This window comes from Charadrius vociferus, unplaced genomic scaffold (genome assembly GCF_000708025.1).
Source record: "Charadrius vociferus isolate BGI_N301 unplaced genomic scaffold, ASM70802v2 scaffold230, whole genome shotgun sequence".
In the NCBI taxonomy this organism is placed as follows: domain Eukaryota; kingdom Metazoa; phylum Chordata; class Aves; order Charadriiformes; family Charadriidae; genus Charadrius; species Charadrius vociferus.
This window is the reverse complement of record NW_009646500.1, coordinates 199550-221930: the sequence shown is the minus strand read 5'-3', so window position 1 is coordinate 221930 and position 22381 is coordinate 199550.

Sequence of the window (22381 nt, the reverse complement as noted above, 5' to 3'; positions counted from 1 at the left end):
AATACCAGAGACTTTGTATTGCTGCCTTTCAAGGCTGGCTGTGTTCCAGATAAAATTATTGCAAACAATTTTCTTGAGGAGGAAGATTTGTATTCTTTATATAGTAAACTTTTGAAGTTAACCTCTTTATGCGTCTCCTCTTCTGTATCACTGTCTTTCTCAGACCGTAAATTGCATTGCTGTGCCCTTAGTTTTCTCACCAGACAGTGCTAAGGCTAAAAGTAGAGAGTGGCTTTGTCCTGTAAGGGGCAAAATATTTTCTTTGTCTGTGCTGTCACTTTGTGTTTGCAAGGCGGGTTGGGCACTTTCAAATATATTTATCCAAATTCTATCTTAGCTGCTGTTCTTCTGGAACACAAGTATTTCCTGGGCTTCAGCGGACTTTAGCGTTTCATCCAGAAACCACTGAGATTAAACTGTGTGTGTCGTACTTGTAATTGAGCACTGGGTGGTATCTACCCAGTGTCCAGACTGGGGAAGATGCTATGTCGCTGCTTTTTCTACTCTATGAGCGGTGAAATACTGTGGCTGGGGGACAGACCGGCTCAGGAACTATCACCTGGCACGAAGGCAAGAGTGTGCCAGGCAGCTGCTTGAGTTATTCTGCTCCTGTGTGATCAATGACTCCTGGCTACTGATGACTTTAACTTAACAGGAACCAGTGCACAGCGGGGGATAAGAGTCACTGTTTGTTGTGTTATTGATTATCTGATTAGTGTTGTCTTGTCTCTGTGAAGGCAAAAACTCCTGTTCCTTGAAAAGCTAGGACTTGCGGCTTCACACAGAGCCTTCTCACAGGGGCACAGGCTGGTCTCTTGCCCTGTGCAAGCTCGCTGCCGTTGTGGGAGCCTCTGCCTGCCTTGAAGGAAGGCAGTATAAGTGGAAGCCCAGAGCCATCTTTTCACATGGAGGCAAGAATATAAAGATCATGCAAGAGGGGAATATGAAAGGCAATTGCTCCTGTACGTACAGGAAACAAGCAGGAAATAGGAGATCCTTCACGGTAGAATTTGGACGACTCCAGGAGCTCATAAAATATTCTTCCACTTCCATGTGAGGCAGGCATCCTAACTTACGATGCGTAGTGCCACTTTCCCTCCACCCACCCCATGCTCTTCAGGCGTAATGTACGAGGATCCTTTTGCATTTTTTTATTTCATCTTTTTAAGGACCTTCACCAGAGGTAAAGGGTGACAACTGTTGAGCAGAAACTTTGTGGTGCCCTTGTAAGAAGGTTAGTGTGTGTTGAGCCTATACAAGCTCTGTGGAGTGTTTTGATTTCATTTTGACCCTGGTTTTAAAATCATCCGAGATTATTCAGGGGAAAGAATAGATTTTGGAGATCTTACCTCTCTCCACAGCTATTGTATCCTGTCCAAGCCAGGGAAGGCTGTTGTACAAGTAGTTAGTGCAAGGGAGGTAGACCAGAGGTATTTCATGTGGAAGCTGGAGGACTTTCCTTCAGGCTAAGTGATGAATGCTTGAGACATGCCAGTGCAGTGTCATGCACGCAAGCCACTTAAATAATGAATTTTGGTAAAAGTTGGAATATCAGGAATTGCTTACCTTTCTGGGGTTAAAACACAAAACTGTATGTTATTTTCACCAGTGCAAGGGGAGTAGACAGGAGGAGGAGTCATAATAGGTTGGAGCTACTTAGAAATAGTAAATTGAAAACATTTAAACCTGCTTTTAATGCAGCTTCTGAAACAAAGGAGGTAGCCCAGCCCCTCTAAAAACATGTCGTTATTACTGTGGAAAGTGGGACTCATTTATAAAAATAAACGAACACACTGCTGCACAGATTGGCATTAACCATCAGAAGGACAGAACAAATGTTATCAGTTCAGCTCATCAAATCAAATACAGGATTTGAAAAAGGTACACTGAGGAAGAGATCATGGAAGCTTCAATCACAGCATTTTGCCCAGAACTGAGTCTTGGGAGTAACTTGGAAGAGAAAACTGAGCGCTTTCTGCCAAAAGCGATGCATATCTTGGGGTCTCATTTGCATCTTTTTCCTGATAATGAACTTTATAGGCAGCTATCAAAAACAGAGCAAGAGCCAAAAGAACCACCTCAGGACTTCCTAGTTCTGAATGGGAACAGTAAGTGAAATTTGTTTCAGAAGTATATCCTCACCTCATGTGTGTTTCTCTATCAACTATGTTTTGTTTGGTGCTGCTGGGATTACAAAAATATAGTATTAATTCATAGATGAAAAATAATTTTAGCAACTTGGTGTTAACACATTTGAAAGATGCAAAGCAGAATAATAACAGGAGATGGAGAACAAAGTGGAGGCAGGGAAGTGGTGTCCACAGTGGTTTAAAACCACTGTGTGCTGAGGTCATATCAGTATCTGAAGCAGTGGGAGTTTTTCTCAAGGGTAAAAGTGACTCAAAATGTAATTTATTTTCTGAATGAGATAAAGGAACTAATGGACACAGTTCATGAAATTAGGCCACAAATGCAGAAATTAACATATTGAAGTTAGTTGTCCAAAACCATAAGAGGAGCACACCTGAGAAGAGTCTGGCCAAGGATCATGGTATCAACCTTTTATGGAGATGCTTATGAAACCCTTTCAGAGTCGGGGGTGGGGGGAAGACATGGCCATCAGGTGCTGTGGAAAGAGGACCTCCAAAGAACTGCTTTGAAAGGGAATGCCTCAGGATCTGAAAGTCAGGTTTAGTGCCTTGCAAAGAAAATTGCTAGGTAGAGGGACAAATCTGAGAATGCGTTTAACTTATAATGAATAATATGTGCTTGGCTGTTGAATAAGAAGTAAATTACAGATAGGCAAAGTTTCAAGGGATTGATAAAATAGGAATTTCCTGAGGATTTTTTGAGAGTTCTTACTAGAGCACATAATCTTCATAAAGGATGCACTGAATTCATCTTTCACATACAAACAATGACAGTGTGACCTTTTCTGCGGTACACCGTACACATGAAAGGAAGGTAGATGGTCAGATATTCAAAGCTGCCTTAAGGACAGGGAAGTTAGAAGTGGCCCTCTGGGAAGACTGGTCCTCCAAATTTGCTTTGCATTCCCCAAAATCACATCTCCATTGCATTGGTTTTACATGCTGTCTGCAGAGTCTGTGGCAGTCTGAACAAGAGCAAAACCAATTGCTCATTTGGTTACCAGTAACTGTTACAGTCTTCCCTGTTGTGGTTTATCTTCTGTGCTTCCTTTCTGTTACCTATAGGAAGGTAAACCAAGAATGTCTGGCTATGTGTCAGAATGCTAACTGCAGCTAAAAAGTATTATTAACTCCATTTAGGAAGGCTGAAGTTTCTGCCTTTAAGTTAGGCTGTAACTGACAAATGTCACCCTTACCTCCACAATTCTTCACGCTTTATAGCCATAACAACCTGCTAACCTATGTTTTCGCTTGTGCAAGGCTGAATGTTACAGCACACTGAATGTTACAGCACGCTGGTGGGTAGAAGAATTACCTGACTGCAACTTTGAGAGCAAAGGGAAATCTAATACTGTGCTTTATTCATTATTCTCCTCTTGATATGAGGGAAATTATATATGACAGAGAAATGAATAACGGGTCTTTTAATGTTGCGTAACATCCTTGGGCATACCATAAAGTGCCAAGATATCTTGGCTAATAGCTATTGCTACCAACCATCAGCAGTAAAAAGCTTCTCCATGGACATTAAAGCTGCCATCAAGCCTATTACACAAGAAGATAGCTGAATAGTACCAAAAAGAAAATCAACCTGTTGTAAAAATGTTTCACCGTAAATCACAGTTCACAATAGATAATTGTAGATACTTCTCGAGATAATCAAGTGAACATGTAAGACACTGAAAAATTCCTCATGACACAGGAAAGGGAAGGACTCGGTTTGGGAAAAGATGAAATAGTTTTCTGTGACATCAAGTAATGACATCAACTGTTACTCACTAAAAGGTACAAATGGAGTCAAGTCCTTGAAAATAAGTTGTGTGCCCAATTAAAGAGTAAATAATCATTGTGCAACTGGTTGTGACATCTCAGCCACAAAGAAGAGACCAGGGGTTTGGACACACAAAGTGGCACAGCTTTACGCACCAGCCAGAAGTGGTATGTTTGCAATGTATTTGATTGACACCTGTTTCTGTTTCACCCATTCATTAGGAACTCTTAAAAAGCTGGAGGAATGATCAAATTAATCCTTTTAGGGAAAAATAGCACTCATACAGTATTCAAGTGAAAAAAAAAAAAAGTCTCATTTCTCTAGCTTCCATTTCAATAACCACAATAACCCGCTTTTCTGAAATACGTAGCATACTTTGCTTTAGTCTTATTTTATTTTTTTCCCCCCAAAATAGAGCCATCCCCATAGGCAAAGATAAAGATTATTTCTTTTTTTTTAAAGGTAAAAAAAGTACCACAAAGCTGGGGGAAATTAGTAATGAGAGAGATCCATAACACAGAAGGGACTTCAGCAATATCAATTCTGGCAACTAAAATATGTGGTAATGTGAAAACCTCACATAGCACAGGAACTGTGAGCTGAGAGACAAAAGTATTTAATCTGCCTCTGGGAAATGAAACTGCAACAGGTAGCTCCCAAGAGAAGTTTGCAAAACAGGAAGTGTGGTGGGGCAAGTGGAGGTGTTCTGACCACTGAAAAAAAAAAAAAAATAAATCACCAAACTTCTGATGTTTGAATATTGAGACACCCAGCTATTGGCATTTTAGTGCTTTTGAAGATCGCAGATCATGGAATTGTATTTGTGTTTTAACACATTTCACTTTTTGTAGTTCCTCCTGTGTATCGCCATATATCTTATTCAAGACTGGTATGGTACTGAGAAATGACATGGCACTGATTTGTTATAAATATTCTTCTGAATCAAAAGCCTGATAATTCTCAGTAATTTATCAGAATTATTTGATCTTTTTTTTTTTAAAGAAGCATCCTCTATAGCCATCAACTTTTAGAAAATATACCTGAAATGTAGTATATCATTAATATATGGCGACATTGAACTGTTCAGGATAGATTATCCTTGTAAAAGGTGGAACTACAACTGCCATCATGCTTAGTATAGACTAAAATGAAGAAAGATGCATATGTATTCATATTGTCATTAGCAGAATTAATAAGGTCCAAAAGAGAAGGATGCACATGCGAACTGTTGCCTCCTATAGGACTGTGAAACTTGTGGAAATCTCCCAATGAATGTTTCTGTAAATAGTAATGCTAGAATGATATTGCATCATGTGTGTGGGGGAGGCAGTGACATAGCAGAGTACTGGGGCTACATTTAAACTTCATAGATTAGGTGCACCCATGTCTGCAGAGGACATGGAAGGAAATTCAAGGTATGCTCCTCAAAAATGAAGAATTTTTTAGGAAATGAGTTACAGTGAGGCTTCCTTGGTTTCTTGTGTTTGGATAATAAAACAATGAAAACTCAGTAGTAACCACCCCTTCTCTGAAAAGGCTGTGTGTTTGATATATTTTTATAATGAATTATCTGTAGACATGGAAAGATGCACTAATATGACCATAAACAAAGGCACTTGAATGAGATAAAGCTTCAGAAACTTTGGGAATGAGGATTGTCAAGAATTAAGGATGGCTGAGGTAGTCTTTGATGTAGTACTGGTTTGGTCGTGGTTCCCGGAGTAAAAGTTCCCAGTAAAAATAAAATAATGAACTTTTTCCTTGCAGCAATATAATCAGTCTGTCATATTAGAACTTCAAAATATGCTCAATCTTCAGTAATATGACCATAAACAAAGGCACTTGAATGAGATAAAGCTTCAGAAATTGTGGGAATGAGGATTGTCAAGAATTAAGGATGGCTGAGGTAGTCTTTGATGTAGTACTGGTTTGGTCGTGGTTCCCGGAGTAAAAGTTCCCAGTAAAAATAAAATAATGAACTTTTTCCTTGCAGCAATATAATCAGTCTGTCATATTAGAACTTCAAAATATGCTCAATCTTCAGTTTGTGTTGGGTTTGTTTTTTTTTTTTAAGTATCAAAAGCTCTTCACAACTTCAAAAGTTTTAGAGCTTAATTTTGATTGTTATCAGAGTTGCTGCTTTTTTAATTTGAACTGTATTTCATATCTTAATGACTGAAAAAACATGTGCCTTAGTTATTCTTGATCAGAGCAGTATGAAACATGAAAACAATACGTATCGCTCTCCAATATTTAGTAAGATTAATCACTGTGTAACAAAGGAAAAAAAAGTTACTTTAAACTCCGGGAACTTGTGCTTCTGCAGAGCTAAAAAAAAATAATTTCTATCTTGATTACAAACTAAAAATTCTGATTCCTTTGGTTTTCTGTACTTTATTCAAAGTATTTTAATTCTACAAGACTGTAAGAAAACATCACTTAAATCGTGTTTGGTTTTTGGTGGCTTTTTTTTTTTGTTAATATTAAAAAAAAATCTTGCGGTGTTCCCAGGAGAAAGAGGGGGTGTTTCGTATTTTGTGTACTCTCTTGAAGAAAATTTTTAACATGTGGAAACTTTTCTGGATGCAAAAGGTGCTATGAAGCTGTTTAGTGATTTGAAATGTTAAAACGTCTCACATGGGAATGGATGAATGAGTGGCTGATTTGATCAGGCAGGTAGGAGACAGAAATTGTACAGGTGTGGTTAATTTGTTCTAAGTGCACCCCTATCCTCAAGCATCTACTACCTAGTTAGTGCTGCCTCTTGTGAATTTGCACTATACTATGTGAGAATATCTACATATTTTGCTGAAAATTCCTTCTTTTTTAAGCGTAGTATGGGTTCTAATAAGCATTCAGTCTGTCAGAATACAGGAAACAGCTCTTAAGGACTCAAATTTTATTTTTTTCCTTCTAGAAAAGAGTAGGAAGTGATCATATTTTCAGCAAGCTGCTTTGTACTAAACATCAAATTCAGTAGTTCCCGTGGGTGCTATTAGATGTACTATCAGAATGGCTGCTGTACTGTTTGAAATAGCAGTTGGTGAAGCTACAGTGTGTACGTAATAATATGAATGTTCCTCTTTGTGTGAGCTTGTGCACATCCATACCCATGCATGAACATTTTTCAAATCTCTGTTCATTCTTTGATCATACTACTTTCGTGGGTGGTTTATGAACCAGACAAGGTCATTCATAGGAGCTGGAAAGGCTTGGTTTGCAAAACACAAAAGAAGACGCCCTCCTCCCCCACCCCCAAAAAAACCCACAAAAAAAACCCAAACCCAACCCTGAAACAAGTAAGCATTTATCTAATGAAGTAAACAACGGTGTTTGCATGAATAAGTCATCTCTCTGTCTATTTGTTAAACTGATTGACAGAGGAAATGAAAGTGATATGCTGGAGTTGCAGCATTGCCTCTTTCTAATGTCTTACAGCATTCTGCCTTGTATTAGATCATGATGGCTTGTACGGTAGTCCTTGCAAACTCTGCACTCTTTGCAAAGTTGCTCACGTTGTTGTCATGACTTAATTAGACAAATTAGCATACAGAAAGTGATAAACAACTGTGTAGCCCCACTGGCATGTTTATTCGATTTTAAAACAAATCCTGATGACTAGGCAAACAGCTTATGATAGCCTGCATTCACAGCCTTTTTTTTTTTTTAACTGGAAATTTGCTTTATGCTAGCTGTCATGGTATAAGAGAGGCCAAGCTAGTTATCTGTTTTACTCTAGAACAGGCTGTATCTGGGTTCTATGAATTTACATTTATGTTTTGTTTGACATTCATAATTGGACCACTGAATCAAGAAGAATGTCCCACTGGTGATACTTTTGCTCAACATTTTTTTCTCAGTTTTTAAGCTGTAGCAAAAATAACCTGAATTTAAGATTCACAAAAACATTTTTCTTAAGCAGTATGTGTGGATACTTTCTGACGTGGACAGAGATTAAATGTTTACCTTCAGATGTTTCCTTGAAGAAGGGAGATAACTGAGAAGAAAGCACAAGTGTAAACCATAGCTGTGTTGGCCTGAGCTAATGAGTTTTCCTTCCCAATTTCCACTGCATACGTATTTTTTTATAGTTATGTAAATCCTTTCAATGAATGTAAAAAGTATGACCTTTTAATGAGTGGATACTGACCAGCAGTGTGTGAAGTGTATCGTAAGGCTTGTGTCGCAGCTAAACACGAATTTCCATACTCATTTAGTATAAAATGAAAGGGCATCAATCCATTTACATCTGCAAGATGAGTGTCGAAGTATTCTGAATGTTTAGAAAGACAAAGTTGTTCCTGGACAACTTTATCACGTGCCCTGTCAAGAAAACTTTGCCTAGATATAAAGAATTCTTCTGGATTTTGCAAAGGAGTCTTGAGTTGGCCACAGCCTAGGAATGGAAGCGCCTGGTTTAGCTTCACCGAGAGCAAGCCAAAAGATAGCAAAAGGCTCCCAAGACTTCCAAACTGTTCTATAATAGAGAAACAAACAACAAACAACTGTAGCTACGTCATAAGTCATTCAACAGCAGCTTCCCATCTGCTGATTGAGACCTATTGAAAACAAAGCCTGCCACATCCGTTCTGCTTCCTTCTCATTTTCCAGTTGATCCAGGCCGCCGTGCTTTCTGCCCACTTTCAGGGCTGGGTCACTGCTGCAGGAAACCTCTTGCTCCTCGGAGCAGCGTCCCAGCTGCCTCCACACTGCAGGTTACCTGCCTGCTTTCCCTTCTCCTTGACAGCCCCAACTGCTTTCCCAGCTGGACATACTCAGTTCCCCTCAGAAAAAAAGGTACTTTCTCTCACCCATCAGGAATGTCTGCCTAACGAAGAGAGATTGGAACAAGGTAAAAAGATGGCTGCAACTGCCTTACTGCATTGTTGTAAACAATATGTAGCTTATCCAGCGCGTGTACATTGTGAACTGGAAATGAAACAAACTTACACTACACCAAATTTTTGTTAGATGCAGTGAGCATGTTATTGTTTCCAACCTGGAGTTATAGACGTCATACCTGCCCATCTTTACAACGCATCCACTGTCTTGGTGGTGGTGTTCAAGAACTATTGATGCCTTCTTTGGCCTCCTGTGTTCTGAGAACAGGATGTTTTACAGTGGTAACATGATCTTGTTGCCTTTTTCTATGTCATGCATATCTTCTTCAAATATATTGCCCAGTATGTTCATAGACACATCACAATCGTTAGAGTCTACTATGTGGTGAAGGGTTTCTGGAAACAGTCAGTGGTTTTGGCCTTATTTCCTGTTTAATGACCACTTAATATTTAATATGCTGCCTAATTTGTCATTTTAGTTTTCCCATTCACAATTGAACTTGTTTACCTTTGGATGCTTTATAAACACGTCATTATCTTATTGTAATCGTTATCTGAAAAATTAACCTATAGTTGATTTGTTCTTAAAAGTACGAGGTTTTCATACTTTTTTTTTCTAGTTATAATTCATAATGTCCACAACTAAAAAAAGAAAATTAACGTATTTCTTAAAAAGAAAATAAACACGGTGCTTCTTGTCTTAACCAAACTGTACAAGCTGCAGATGAGGTATGGTATCATTTCATAATCCCTTCTCTCAGTTGTGTTGATTTGGCATTTTCTTGCCTCAATATTGGGATTGCGCTGGCAGGGCTGTATCGTCAGGCGTATGAGCAGTGGGCAAACCGAGTCTGTGCTGATAACTCCAGTTCTGGTGTACGTATTCTGTGCTGCACGTCTCAGTCTCTCTCATGTTTCATTGGTATGGCGACTGTCTGATTAGTGTAATTAGTGAGCTGAATTTGAAATGATAAGCATTGTATCGTTTAGCGGACTTCTCGTTTTCCAGAAACAGGGTTATCTTTGAGGTGTTTCTGGCAGTTGAGACGGCTGTAACAGTCCCTGACAGCCTGCCTTGCTCAGTTCTTTCCCTGGAGCAGCAACTACGCTGCTGCTGTCATCCTCGATGAGGGGGCAGGTTTTTGTGCTGATTGAAGGCCTGTTTTTGCAAACAAAATGCACTAAAAATCTGAAAGCTGTTTGTCTCTCATCCGCACCTGGTGTTTTAGATTTCCACTGAGTAAATTGCAACCTTTTTTTGCTATGCTTTTTTTTTCTGTTTTTTTTTTTTTTCAAAAGGCTTAGCCTTTTGAATTTAAATAATAAAAATCATAGAACCAATTTGCCAGTGTCAGAAAAAAATTGCAGTCTATAAAAATATCTACATTTACTATAAACCACCTGTAATTGCATAAATTAGAGAGTGTTACTACTAGTAGTTACTCTAGTAAAACAGTAATTTTACTATAGGTAAATTACTATTCTGAATATTTGAGAGTTGTGTTGTCTTTCAAGTCAACTCTTGGGCAGACATTAATGCTTTAATATTAATCTATCTTTAAAGAGTAGTATCTATAAGTAATAATTATAGATTTATATCCAGCTTCTCTGGGTCTTCACAGTTTAAGTTGGAAGAAGGTGTTACTGTGCTTTAACAATCTTCAATGAAAAATACATGCTCTTTACCATTCTGTGATTCTATGATTTACTTCTGTTTTGACAAGCAAAAAAACCAACAAAACAATCTAAGGAATGCCAAACCTATGCTTAATCTTTACATTATCCTTGAAAATTATGGTAAGAGGCTAATTTTCAGGTGGCCTACCAGTTTTTCTCAAATGTTCTACATCCTTCCTAAGTATTGCATGTACACTCCCTGATTTCTGTGTAGAGTCGCTCCCTCCCTGTGATAATTGCACTTTGGTTTTGTTTTTTTCATAGCACAAACCTACAATCGTAGTGAAGTAACTGAGATGCAGTGAAATCTATGAACGAGTGGCAGTTCTGAGATCCTTTGCACCTTTCAGCAACTACTTTTACAGCTAGGCTATGGCTTTTGTCACTTATTTAAATAATGTTTCATAGCTTACTTTGGGGAACTTCACTGTTCCAGTGCTGAGAAAGCTTTTGCACCTGATCCAGAGATGGTACTGCACTAATATGATTTCATGGAGCCAGAGTCTAGTGGATAAAGAAAATGCAATCATGCAATTACAGCAACAGAATTTCAGTTGTGATGAGGGAGAAAAAGCCTCTCTCGCCCAAAGCATCCAAGTGGCCTACAGCAACAGAATTTCAGTTGTGATGACGTTTTCAGAAAAGGGAGAAAAAGCCTCTCTCACCCAAAGCATCCAAGTGGCTTAAAATGGTCGCGTCCATAACTGCCAGAGTACAAAAAGCATGATATACTAGAGCCATCAAAGAATGGACATCTGAACAGATGAGGAGAAAGAGTAAATGTCACTGAAATAGAACAGATAATGGCTTTTTGCTGCCACATAAATGCTGAGGCCACAAGGTGAAGCAGAAGACATTTCAAAACAGGCGGCATTGATCCTGTGATAACAGTCCCATTACCATGATTTTATTTCTGTGACACTACTTGATTGATACAGATGCAATCATTTAATTTCTCAGTTGCTGGTGCAATAGAAGAGTATTTCCTTAGTGTGTGCCCAGTACACCTTTCCTTGCACAGTCACAGCTCCCTCTCCTATCTCTGTACCAATCCTAACATAGCAGGACGTAGTCTGATGACAGAATGCATCTGTATTTTGCTTCAAGGCAACTATGTGTAATTGTGTGGGGTGTTTTTATTACATATTTTTGCAGATAATCTAGATGCTTCCTGAAGTTTCATAATCCTTAAGTTGCACTGTTAGTACATTATGGAAGTGCATCTAGCAGTATGATAAGTCATAAATACTGAAACTGCTAACAAATATAAAGCAGTCATTTTGTCAAAGCCAAAACCAAAAAGAAATGAAGGACCAGTTTTCAAATGTAGGAAGTTAGTTAAAACCAAGCTATATGAATTCTGCTTACTCCAGATCTAGCCCTAAAAATTTTGTGGTTGTGGGATATCTTCTTTTTATATTTTATGTTAAGAAGTAAAAAAATAAGTATTTTCTTCCTGAGAAATGTCATTACTAATAAGGAAAGTGATAATTAAACATCTAACAAACATTTAAAAGGAAAATGTTCATTCGGTGTTTATGTTTATATTTTTTTATGGAGTAATGACTGTATAGCTGTGATTGTTTAAGGATGTAAGTGGGGAAATGCTTGTAAGGAATATGTATTTTATTAGAACAACTGATAGAGTTGGAGGAGGGAGGCAGACAAGATTCCTGACACACAAACCCTTTTTCCTGCATAGGTTTGTTCTGTCATTCAGGAGTGCAGCTCAGAGACTACAAAGCATGCCATATGTCTTTACCAAAATGTTTATAGTTTGTCTTTAAAATTAATTTCTCTAACTTATACAAATGTATTTTAAGTTTTGAAGAAGCCCAAAGTATAAAAGACCTTTTCAGTCTCACATGAATTTATTTCATAATTTGCCTTATCCAAACTACTACTACTGCTGTTAGAAAAAGAAAAAAAAAGAAAAAATTGCACTTGTGCAATTATTCTGGAGCTCCTATTCCAGTGATGGTATTTCTTGAATGTGTTTCTGCAAATATTCTAGTTGGTGCCTTCTCCTTGTCTGTTTGAACAGTAATAAAGATCAACGTGCACTGGAACAGCACTAGAAGAGAGATCTCCTGGTTTTCAATCTTGTTTGCATCAGTGTAACTCTGACCTGTCCAGATAGTATCTTAGTCACAGTGAAGTCACTACCCAAGTGATTCCCAGGTAGCTTGATAGGTTCAAAATCAGAACAACTAATGAAAGAGTATGAGCTAACTTATAGGTGACATAAGTGTACCTAGTTTGTCCATACTTCCATTATTATAAATAAAGACATTGGGCAATTAGACCTCTATATTTTTTCTTTTTTTCCTGTGCAGTGGGGAAATGCTTAACTACTGCATCTAGGGTATTGTCAAGTTTAATTAGTTTGTGTTTGTTCAGTGCTATAAAGAGTATTATTGATACTAACCAAGCATGAGATGATTGAAGTTGTTTAGCGCTGCTGTTCACTAGAACATTTACAGAGGGAATTTACTGTGAACATATATGTTCGCTTAGGGTTAGTTCTCATTCATTCTGGGCAAACCAATCGATGAATAGAAGGTTTAGCTGTTTGACATATCAGAGATTCTGTTGACACTTTCACACAAGAACGTTAAAGTTAAATCAGTCTGGATTTCAATGTCCAGCTGTTCTGAATGTTGGCATCTCAAGGACTATCTATATCTCAATTTATTACTGGAATTCCTATAATAGAGAAGGCAAGAAAAGATTGTCAGAAGTAAAACTCTTGCTGTTCAGGAGATTCTTATGCCATGGTTTCCATTTCGTGAGACTTCACTTGCTGTTGGTTTTTTGCATGTCCTTGCTGATAACTAAACTTGAATTATTTTTTATACAAATGCCAACGAGAACTCAAAAATATATATGACATCTTCAAGAAATTCTCATTATTTTGTCAAGGACTGGGTCATTTCTTTTTACTATATCCATCTGGACATAAAATACCAACCAAACACTGAATTTAATCATCTTGGGATGTTTGTACTTCATACAGGCCATGCTCTCCTTTCTTTTTTTTTCTTTTTTCTTTTTTTTTTCTTGCCTGTTCTTCACTACATTTTCATAGCTTATTAGAATCCACTGAAATGTTCTTTCTAACTTCCAGACTAAATTTTTTTGTTCCTTGAATAAGACTCCCTCCATCACTACAGTCTCCAGTATGAGGGAGCATGTCCAGATGCCCTGACCCAAGAGCAACAATAAGGAGTGCTTTTTTTTTTTCTCCACAGGTTGTTCTGGCTGCCCTGAATTCTTCCAACAATTATCTTTTCCCTGTATCTATGTCCTGTGCTCTAATCCCACTCAAGATGGTATATGGTCAGAGAAACATTGATCCCTCTTAGTTGTCTCCTCCCACAGTCTCGTTAGCAATAGTGTGGGTGAGGGGGGTCAAATCTCCTTGCAGATATGCCCGTTGCTTATGGTCACTTGCATGAAAGTGCCTTTGAGGTTTGGAACTATGTGAGATAGAGATAGCTGAATTACCCATACTTGCTGAAATTTATCAATTGTAAAATTATTTTTCTCCCTACTCAGTAACAGAAATTTTATTCAAAAGCTGGTTATGGTTTGCTATATTTACTAAATATTAAAGAAATATACTAACAAGAAAATGAAATGAAAGAAATCATCTATTTTTGCTGCCTGTCATCATCAAAAAACTTTCCTTCTTCTAGTTGAGCTAAGATTATCATGGCCTTCAACAGTAAACATGCTACCTGCAAAAAACCTGATCCCCATTCACTTTTAATTGAATTTGAACACTTAGTGAATTGGTGCAGTTACACCTTTGGAATTCAATTCAGTAACAACCTCACAACTAAGTCACTGTAGAATGTGGATTGAAAGGGAAGAATCTGAAATACTTCAGATGAATCTACCACAAGAAATAAATTAAAAAGGCATGTGGTACCCATTTTTTCTCCAATTTACATCTTTTTAAAGGCATTTACAATTTTTGGTGTAGTGAAATATTAACTTAAACTCAGGTCAGTAATTTTTCTTCTGGTGGAATCCTGAATTAATCCTTCATCTAATTCAAATTTTAAATAGGTTCTGCACCTTGTTTCCCAAGACCCACCATGTCCTAAAATGCTCTTTGCTTCATTGTTGCCATGACATTTCAAGGGCGGTCATTAAGTCTTTTTGCAGAAGTAACTAGAGCACATTTTATAAAAGGGGCTTTATACAGTTAAGAACAGTGTACGAAGTGTTGAATTGTGCATGCATTTTCAAAACCTTTGTTCCTGTTTTGCAGAAATAGCAACTAATATTACTGTTATTTGCAGCGTTCTCTTAGGAGAGTCACTGAATTCCCAGACACTGTTCTAGAGTATTCCTGTTACCATTTTCATAGAAACACAGAAATGGCCTGTCTGTTGTTTTGAGGGTCACATAAAATGTGTGATCATTTTCACTAATATTAATGGGGATTACATAAAGCCAGCATCTAAATTATTTGGAGATCAGCCTTGAAAAGTAAAGCAGGTTCTACAGGCTTAGAATTAATGAAATGTGTAAATCGCTATGTTGCATCGCAGACCCTGAATGTGATGAAGAACTTGCTGAGATTTCATCTAATCAATAGAAGAATTTTTGGAAAGAGGTGGAGCTTTAAACTAATATCAAGGTGTGTTCTGCATGGCCTTACCAAAGACAGTTTAAAACACATGAAGAAAAGAACATTTCTAAGGAATACCATATCAAAGGTATTTCTGTTTTAATAATTTTAAGGATATTTTCTGCCTGGTGTTTAAGACATGTTCTGTTTTAGAAGATGACAAGCAAAACAGATATTCTGCAGCTCATGGTTGCCTATATAGCAAAGAATGAAAAATATGTTGCAAAGACCACTATTATTTGAGATAACTCTGCTATTACAAGATTTAAAATTTCATCTGACCCCGAGCTCATATGCTGCTCAAAATCCATACTAAATAGAATCAAGAAAAAGTCACTGAATTAGTGATATCTCACTAGTAGAGTTGCTTCCGCTTCTAGGCCATTGTTCTATGGAAAAATAAAAAAAAAGTGGGAAATAAGCAATAATTTTCTTATAGCTGAAGTATTTTAGAGGAATGATAGTGCCTAATTTGTTTTGCTTGTTTATGACAAAGTCTGAGGATAAAGAGGTCGCAGGCAAACCAGTAGAGGAAATCAGTCTCAAGTCACCAGTAGTGGTGAGTCTGCGCATGGATGGGTAGGGTGAATTTAATTGGAATAAAACCTGTATCTCCTCACGCTCAGTGTTTTGATTTTATTTGTAGTACTCTCTGACAAAGATGTGTAGTATGGTTTTGTAGTTTTACTAGTGTTAATAAATAATACAAAGAATGAGCTAATTTAAGTAAAGGAGTACATTTTTCAACATTACACAAAATATTTCCCACCAGTGATCATAATACTGTATTTAATCAGGACATATTAAATTATTTTTATGCTTAATGTGTCATATAGGACCATGTTTAGTATGTGATATAGTATCCCAGTTCGTTAGATTTTCTTTGTTTTATAATGTAGCCTGTTGCTCTGGTTAAGTGCTCAGGTAGACAGGTTCCTGGTTTTGATGATATTAGGTTTTTAAGTTAGTATCTGTACGGGTTGTGCTAAATGGGCATAAATGTAAATCCAAATAAGTAATGAAGCATGCATACTTTCTTCTTTATAATCTATATTTAAGATCTTTACTTCATGAAGACAGGTTGCTGGATTGCTATTTATAGTGGGGTTGAAAACTTATGAATATTCATTACATTTAATATGTCTTATATCTGATTATCCTGAAAGAAGTACAGGTCCCATAAATAAATATTCAAACAAACAAATGAACTGCAATAGAACTATAATGCGTATCAGTGTTATCCAAAGAGCAGTGAAGCAAGCACTTCTAATAAAAGATAAACCTCTAAATAAAGTGACTGTGTTTTTACATATCTCTTATTTTCTGAATAGGAAAGGAATACATTATATGGAGGTGAATATGACTTGTCTAATGAAAAGGTTAACATAGAAAAGTAGTCTAGAATCATATAAATAGAAAGATTACAGATATTCCTTGAAAAGTCCTGAATATGTGTTTTTTTAAAGTCTGTATTCACCATGGTCTCTATTATGCTTCAGGATGTATCATAGTTTATATCGTAAAGAAGAGTTACATGAATTTTGCTTACCTTAATATGCCCTAAATGCAAATATTCAAAACCTAGTGGGAGATGATCTCTGGAAGCATAAATTGAAAGCAGATGAATGTTTCAAGTGTAGTCACAAATAAAATTAAAAGAAACTAACTACACAGTTCTCCCACTCTGAAGTAGTATAGAAAGCCATTTAGGAACAATTTAAACAGTCAGTTGTAAAAGATTTTTCAAAACTTAAAAAAAATGGATCTGGAAAAGCTGAGGAAAGCAATTATGTTCTTGTGGGTGTTCTAACTGCTTAGGGTTCTGGTAGTGCACTGCAAATTCAACTTAGATATAGTTCCTATAAATGCTTTCAGATCAAACAAACTTGAGCTAATGGGAACTGCAAGTTATTTTTATAATCCTTTCAGCGATAACCATGCACACCACACTTAAAAGATAAAATTTCTCTTCTTCTTGGTACTTAAGAGAGGTATTTGGAAAAATTCATGGTTCGATTTTTGCCTCCAGTGAATTGAACAGAGTTATGTTGCTTTTTGATATAATGAATGCAGAGTGAAGAAGCCACACCACCTTTGGAGGGCTTGGAGTGTTTGGAGAGGGTAGGGGTTTGCTTTGTTTCATGTCCATTATATCTTGTGAATGAGATAAGCACCAGGGATGCCCATGGCTGAATTCTCACCCTCCAAATCCATTTACTGAGGAGGAGGAACCTTATTGTTACTTGTACTGAGTTTGTGCTGTAGTATTCCTTAGCAATCTGTTGTACCTTTCTCCTGAAGGTGCCACCAGCTGCAAAGAGGAAATCAGAGAGGCTGGGGGCAGGTACCCACCAAAGGCCTGGCTTGGCAGCTCCTGGCTGTGCCGTTCTTAGGGATGGTTCTTAGGGATGGTGGGGCAATGCCAGAGGTGCCCGCTTCACCCTTCCAATATCCCTTTTACTCTGGGAAGCAAAGTGTTCCTTTCTCAACTTGGGTTGTTAGGGTGCTTGTAGGGCATTCGGCTAGGAGTCCTCCCATCTCTGTCTCATCTGACTCGGTGCTCTGTGAGGATCAAGCAAGCACCATCTCTGAGGCAGTCTCTCCCGTATCGCTGGTGGAGGTTGTAACTTCAGCGCCACACTCTAGCCTGTTGTACGCACGTGCCAACGGCTGTGTTGCTCCAGACCACAGCGCTGCAAATAAAACACCACAGTTTAAATGTGCCCAAGTGATGCTATGGGTTAGAGTGCATACAGATGAATAAGGCACACCAGGGACAGTGCAGTAAGACTCAGCATGGATTAGTCATAATTAGGATGGGGAGAACGAGTGAACAGCATACTAATTACATGAGCCTGAAATACCAGCCTTAGCATCCCTTTGCAGTGATTGGCAACTACCAGTTCAGAGCGCTCAGTGGACTGCCTGAGGAAAAGCCGTAGACACGTACAAAAATAAATTGGATGAGTTAGTTTTTGGAAAATCGTTACTACTGCTAGCCAGATCCGTCCAAAATGTTTCTGTGGTATTGCCTAGTATGAATCTCCTTTGCTGTTAGCTTAAGGGAATTTACCTTTTATCACTTTTGCCAAATATAATAATCAGAAAATGAGGAACTAGTACAGTGGGAGCCTATTTTAAGAAAGCAGTGATTTCTTCCTCCTCAAAGTAGCAAAAGAACTTGCTTGTCAATATGGGAGAGAAATCATCTTTGAGAGAGAATATTTTTCCATACAATTTTCAGGGAGGTTTTGTGAGAAAGTGTCATGCAACAGAAGAAGTGATCATTGAACCCCCGATGCCAATAAAAAGATCAATTACTTAGTTTGTATCTTCTGCCATATTGCTGCTCTCTGCATCCTATCCATTTCTTCTGTCTCTTCTGTTCAGTTAGCTCTGGCATTGTGGTAGTTTGCAGTGCCTTTTACAGACCATCCCTGCCCTATTGTCTCTCATTTGATACTAAAATGTCAACTGACTCATTTGACTAGCTCTTTCCAGTGTCCATGGTTTTCTAGATGATCATCAAGGAAGCACCACCTTCTTAAATTATATTTTTTTCATGCAGCCATTCGTATTCATGCAAGAATTTTGTATGTAAATATAGTCTACCTTAGTTTTATGTGGGAAAGAAGACAAAATACAAAATTTGGAACTAATATGAAAAGCACTGCTTTTTAGCTTTTATACCTGGTTTTGTTTTGTTAATGTTTAGGTCTTGGAAATGTGTTCCTTCAAGGTGATTCACCAAACAGGCTTATACTGAACCACAGTCATTGTCTTGGGTCTTGCCTGAGAACCTTACAGATGAGATTTGCTCATCTGACTTTTACCAAGTACTCCATCCCAGTCCGCTTGGCAGCAGCTTACTGTCAAGAAGACCAGAGCTTCCAGAGGGTAATTCAATTCACGTATTTTATATGTCAGGTTTTTGGATTGAATGAATGCCCTCATAGAGGTCTCTGTTGCTTTCTCTTGGCCACAGAGGGAGCCCAGAGGTCTGGGTGAGAACAGATGCCTCTCTAGGAGAGCTCAATTTAAGATCAATCGGCTGTTTTTCTTCAGTATTCTCTCTTTAATGATGAATCTGCCTTTTAGCTTAGAACACTGACATGGGGGTGAGGGCAGTTTATTTTGTTAATGGAGATGTTTTTTAGGAATCAGGCTCCTCTTCTATATTCGATCTGTCTTAATAAGGCAATTGTTTGACAAAGGTAGAAAAGTTGTGTAGTGTGGCAGGGACTGGTGTCAGTGACCACAGGAACTTCAGGGAGAGACCTCCAGCACCCCGTCCTCCCCCACAGACTGTTTTTTCACACTTACCTGTGTTTGTATTGTTAATAGCAGACGTCTAATTGTTCTTTTAGCCACGGTCCCTAAGTATCTCTACTGCTGTCACATCACTCCAGTTCCTTTTTAACATTTAGCTGTTAATGACTGGTCTCTCTTATTTGTGAAAAGAGACTCTCTTTTCTTGTCACATCTTTCTTTCTCCATTTCCTGTTTGCTTCCATCTTTTTTTAAAACATTTTCACAGTATTTCTTATTTTCTTTTTTTTATGTATTTGATTATAATTCCCATTAATATTAAAGGGTCTTAAACAGAAATGTAAAAAAACCCATAAATTAGAGTATCTTCCTTCTCTTGCTTAAGCTTATTTTTTTTCACTTGATTCTGTGGTTCTTTTAAGGTATTATTTTCTTTTTGCTTTTTAGAGCTAAATGCAGCTGTCTAATAGACTATGTTGCCTTCTCTTAGTACTTTAATTGGTATTATACCTCCTTGACCTAGAAGAACAAGGGCACTTTTTCTAAAGCAAGCAAATTATATACTTCAGGTTGTGTAGCAACATGGTGCTGATGAGCAACTCCTTTAAAGGAGTTCTGTAGAAAGCACTTTCAAATTACAATATACTGAACTAATAACATCTACATTTTTTAGTATGGTATTCTTATGCTGCTGTTAACAATGTAAATCTAATCCCATCATTATAGTCAATGTAGTACAATTTTCTATACCTAAATTTAGATCTAAAACATTTCAAATCATTTCCAAAATATTGTAATAAGAGTAATTATTATTAATCTATTATTTTCATTAGTTAAAATCCAACTTTGGGTATATTAAGAAAGTGAGAGATTAAAAAAAAATAAAAAATAGACTTAATTAAAAATAGGGACAAAGATAACTCAAGCTACCGAGTACAGTTTCTAGACATTTTTAAGCACAAGCTATCTTCTTGTGCAATTTGGAGTGGAAATACATGTAAACCTATGCGTCTTACTTAAAATCTTCAGCTATGCGTATGGAATAAAAGCAATGTTGGTTAATCTCAAAAGTTTGATGTGGCTGCATGTCAGAATTATGCAGCAATGTTAGAGTTCAAACCATCTCTTAAACTCCGGGGGGATTGGGATGGTAATTAAAGTCCCCTTCCATCCCCCCGAGGTCTAACCATTAATTCCTCTTTCTTTCCAGAGAGGGCTAAGATTCTCCTTCATGCTGCTCATTGCCACAGATCAGCAGAGCTTGTGGTTTCTATAACCAGGGACTGGATGTAGGAAAACAAGCGCTTTGGCGGCTGGAATAAATTGGCTGCCAGCATGGGACTGTAATTGAAGCACAAAGCTAGACAAAGCTCACCTTCCCTCTGCCCAGCAGAGAGTCATTTGCAATGCTCTGTGTCACTAGCCCAGGCAAGGAAGAAGATGTCAGCCTCACCTTTTTTAATTAGGTGCTTAAGGCTAAAAATATTCTCCTTGTATGTGATAGAAAGACAAGATAAGGTACACATGCTGACTCCCACACGCTGCAAAACTAGTAAGGTTGCATTTGCTGAATGGCAATCGAGTAAAAACCAGGAAAATGTAGCTTCAATGCAAGCTTCAGAAGGGAAAGCCGGAAAGAACCCTACATTTTACTTGCGTACAGAAAACTTCACCTCCCACACACTGAGCTCTAATAGCAGCAGCGTGTCCCGCTCCAAACCTGCAGACGTGCACGGGGTCATACAGTTCTCTTGAGCTCTCTCCAACTGCAAACCATTGAGAGAGCTGAATAATACCACAAAGGAAAGAGAGCTATAGTTCTGCTAGCAAAGACATTCTGTCACCTTTTGAAACTGTATCTTCCTGTAGCAATTCAGAGACACTTTAAGCTGGGAAATGGTATATGTATTTTGGCAGGAATTAAACTTTCTAAAGAAGATGTAGAGCATTAGGCAGCTAGCAAAAAAAAAGGATATTTCAGACTTAAATAAAAAGACCAAAATAATTGTGCCATGAAAAGTCCCTTGGCAAAAAGCTGTTAGCACTTTCTATTCTTGCTGAATTTTGTCTAGTTTAAAGCCATCTCAGCTACTCCACATTGAAAAGCGCTACCATTTTTAAACTCGAATGTTGCTTTATTTGCATTCTACTCAGAGAGGACCTAAATCAAAAGCAGTGGGCAAAATACTGGATGGAGCAAAACATTTAAAAAACCAGGCCCCCTTCTCCTCAGACATATTGATTCCTGTGGGAGACTTAAGTAGAGTTATGAAAAATTAAACGTGTTGATGATGATCTCTTCCCTTTCCTGACACCAGCTGTCTGGTTACATCAGCGTAGCTACTCTGTCAAAAGGGTGCTGAAGTACGTGATCTTTCAGGTCAGCTTTCCAGTAGAGAAGTGATGACATTAGCTTCACAGGGTCCTTATCTTTAATATAACTTATTTTATTTTATCCTCTACAGAGGGATCTGGACAGGCTGGACCGATGGGCCGAGGCCAATGGTATGAGGTTCAACAAGGCCAACGTGCCGGGTCCTGCACTTGGGTCACAACAACCCCATGCAGCGCTACAGGCTTGGGGAAGAGTGTCTGGAAAGCTGCCTGGCAGAAAAGGACCTGGGGGTGTTGGTGGATGTCTGGCTGAATATGAGCCGGCAGTGTGGCCAAGAAGGCCAACAGCATCCTAGCCTATATCAGGAATAATGTGGTGAGCAGGACTAGGGAAGTGATCATCCCCCTGTACTCAGCACTGGTGAGACCCCACCTCGAGTGCTGTGTTCAGTTTTGGGCCCCTCACTATGAGAAGGACACTGAGTTGTTGGAGCGTGTCCAGTGAAGGGCAAAAAAGCTGGTGAGGGGTCTGGAGAACAAGCCTTATGAGGAACGGCTGAGGGAACTGGGGTTGTTTAGCCTGGAGGAGGCTGAGGGGAGACCTTATCACTCTCTACAACTACCTGAAAGGAGGTTGTAGAGAGGTGGGGGCTGACCTCTTCTCCCTGGTGACAAGTGATAGGACAAGAGGAAATGG